This window comes from Phallusia mammillata, chromosome 7 (assembly GCF_965637545.1).
Source record: "Phallusia mammillata chromosome 7, kaPhaMamm4.hap1.1, whole genome shotgun sequence".
Lineage (NCBI taxonomy): Eukaryota > Metazoa > Chordata > Ascidiacea > Phlebobranchia > Ascidiidae > Phallusia > Phallusia mammillata.
In genome coordinates, this window is record NC_137258.1 from 8,581,824 (window position 1) to 8,585,520 (window position 3,697).

Here is a 3,697-nt window from a genome sequence, read left to right on the forward strand (position 1 = left end):
CCTTGGGGCAGCTCTTAACGACACACCTTTTGAGGTATCAATTCGAAATTTTGTACGAACTATCAAGAAGTATTACTCTTTCCATCGAGCGCGGTCCCATAATTTTACCATAATCCGTTGTGACGTCACAATGCGACGAAAATCACCTTTGTTTAAACAATCGCTGGGTGGCGCACGTACTTGGGAGGGCAAAGTGAGGGGGTGCAAGGTCGAGAGGAGGGATAGACCTTTCCAACGGTACCCGGATTGTCGCTCTGCGCGTTCTACTTTTTGCGTAGTGGGCTCGCGAATTCTGGTCAAGAAAGTACACTTGGTGCAAGCATAGGCCTTTTACGTTGTTGAAGTCCGCGATTGCGTCACTTCGAGGTGCCCCCCTTGGGGCAGCTCTTAACGACACACCTTTTGAGGTATCAATTCGAAATTTTGTACGAACTATCAAGAAGTATTACTCTTTCCATCGAGCGCGGTCCCATAATTTTACCATAATCCGTTGTGACGTCACAATGCGACGAAAATCACCTTTGTTTAAACAATCGCTGGGTGGCGCACGTACTTGGGAGGGCAAAGTGAGGGGGTGCAAGGTCGAGAGGAGGGATAGACCTTTCCAACGGTACCCGGATTGTCGCTCTGCGCGTTCTACTTTTTGCGTAGTGGGCTCGCGAATTCTGGTCAAGAAAGTACACTTGGTGCAAGCATAGGCCTTTTACGTTGTTGAAGTCCGCGATTGCGTCACTTCGAGGTGCCCCCCTTGGGGCAGCTCTTAACGACACACCTTTTGAGGTATCAATTCGAAATTTTGTACGAACTATCAAGAAGTATTACTCTTTCCATCGAGCGCGGTCCCATAATTTTACCATAATCCGTTGTGACGTCACAATGCGACGAAAATCACCTTTGTTTAAACAATCGCTGGGTGGCGCACGTACTTGGGAGGGCAAAGTGAGGGGGTGCAAGGTCGAGAGGAGGGATAGACCTTTCCAACGGTACCCGGATTGTCGCTCTGCGCGTTCTACTTTTTGCGTAGTGGGCTCGCGAATTCTGGTCAAGAAAGTACACTTGGTGCAAGCATAGGCCTTTTACGTTGTTGAAGTCCGCGATTGCGTCACTTCGAGGTGCCCCCCTTGGGGCAGCTCTTAACGACACACCTTTTGAGGTATCAATTCGAAATTTTGTACGAACTATCAAGAAGTATTACTCTTTCCATCGAGCGCGGTCCCATAATTTTACCATAATCCGTTGTGACGTCACAATGCGACGAAAATCACCTTTGTTTAAACAATCGCTGGGTGGCGCACGTACTTGGGAGGGCAAAGTGAGGGGGTGCAAGGTCGAGAGGAGGGATAGACCTTTCCAACGGTACCCGGATTGTCGCTCTGCGCGTTCTACTTTTTGCGTAGTGGGCTCGCGAATTCTGGTCAAGAAAGTACACTTGGTGCAAGCATAGGCCTTTTACGTTGTTGAAGTCCGCGATTGCGTCACTTCGAGGTGCCCCCCTTGGGGCAGCTCTTAACGACACACCTTTTGAGGTATCAATTCGAAATTTTGTACGAACTATCAAGAAGTATTACTCTTTCCATCGAGCGCGGTCCCATAATTTTACCATAATCCGTTGTGACGTCACAATGCGACGAAAATCACCTTTGTTTAAACAATCGCTGGGTGGCGCACGTACTTGGGAGGGCAAAGTGAGGGGGTGCAAGGTCGAGAGGAGGGATAGACCTTTCCAACGGTACCCGGATTGTCGCTCTGCGCGTTCTACTTTTTGCGTAGTGGGCTCGCGAATTCTGGTCAAGAAAGTACACTTGGTGCAAGCATAGGCCTTTTACGTTGTTGAAGTCCGCGATTGCGTCACTTCGAGGTGCCCCCCTTGGGGCAGCTCTTAACGACACACCTTTTGAGGTATCAATTCGAAATTTTGTACGAACTATCAAGAAGTATTACTCTTTCCATCGAGCGCGGTCCCATAATTTTACCATAATCCGTTGTGACGTCACAATGCGACGAAAATCACCTTTGTTTAAACAATCGCTGGGTGGCGCACGTACTTGGGAGGGCAAAGTGAGGGGGTGCAAGGTCGAGAGGAGGGATAGACCTTTCCAACGGTACCCGGATTGTCGCTCTGCGCGTTCTACTTTTTGCGTAGTGGGCTCGCGAATTCTGGTCAAGAAAGTACACTTGGTGCAAGCATAGGCCTTTTACGTTGTTGAAGTCCGCGATTGCGTCACTTCGAGGTGCCCCCCTTGGGGCAGCTCTTAACGACACACCTTTTGAGGTATCAATTCGAAATTTTGTACGAACTATCAAGAAGTATTACTCTTTCCATCGAGCGCGGTCCCATAATTTTACCATAATCCGTTGTGACGTCACAATGCGACGAAAATCACCTTTGTTTAAACAATCGCTGGGTGGCGCACGTACTTGGGAGGGCAAAGTGAGGGGGTGCAAGGTCGAGAGGAGGGATAGACCTTTCCAACGGTACCCGGATTGTCGCTCTGCGCGTTCTACTTTTTGCGTAGTGGGCTCGCGAATTCTGGTCAAGAAAGTACACTTGGTGCAAGCATAGGCCTTTTACGTTGTTGAAGTCCGCGATTGCGTCACTTCGAGGTGCCCCCCTTGGGGCAGCTCTTAACGACACACCTTTTGAGGTATCAATTCGAAATTTTGTACGAACTATCAAGAAGTATTACTCTTTCCATCGAGCGCGGTCCCATAATTTTACCATAATCCGTTGTGACGTCACAATGCGACGAAAATCACCTTTGTTTAAACAATCGCTGGGTGGCGCACGTACTTGGGAGGGCAAAGTGAGGGGGTGCAAGGTCGAGAGGAGGGATAGACCTTTCCAACGGTACCCGGATTGTCGCTCTGCGCGTTCTACTTTTTGCGTAGTGGGCTCGCGAATTCTGGTCAAGAAAGTACACTTGGTGCAAGCATAGGCCTTTTACGTTGTTGAAGTCCGCGATTGCGTCACTTCGAGGTGCCCCCCTTGGGGCAGCTCTTAACGACACACCTTTTGAGGTATCAATTCGAAATTTTGTACGAACTATCAAGAAGTATTACTCTTTCCATCGAGCGCGGTCCCATAATTTTACCATAATCCGTTGTGACGTCACAATGCGACGAAAATCACCTTTGTTTAAACAATCGCTGGGTGGCGCACGTACTTGGGAGGGCAAAGTGAGGGGGTGCAAGGTCGAGAGGAGGGATAGACCTTTCCAACGGTACCCGGATTGTCGCTCTGCGCGTTCTACTTTTTGCGTAGTGGGCTCGCGAATTCTGGTCAAGAAAGTACACTTGGTGCAAGCATAGGCCTTTTACGTTGTTGAAGTCCGCGATTGCGTCACTTCGAGGTGCCCCCCTTGGGGCAGCTCTTAACGACACACCTTTTGAGGTATCAATTCGAAATTTTGTACGAACTATCAAGAAGTATTACTCTTTCCATCGAGCGCGGTCCCATAATTTTACCATAATCCGTTGTGACGTCACAATGCGACGAAAATCACCTTTGTTTAAACAATCGCTGGGTGGCGCACGTACTTGGGAGGGCAAAGTGAGGGGGTGCAAGGTCGAGAGGAGGGATAGACCTTTCCAACGGTACCCGGATTGTCGCTCTGCGCGTTCTACTTTTTGCGTAGTGGGCTCGCGAATTCTGGTCAAGAAAGTACACTTGGTGCAAGCATAGGCCTTTTACGTTGTT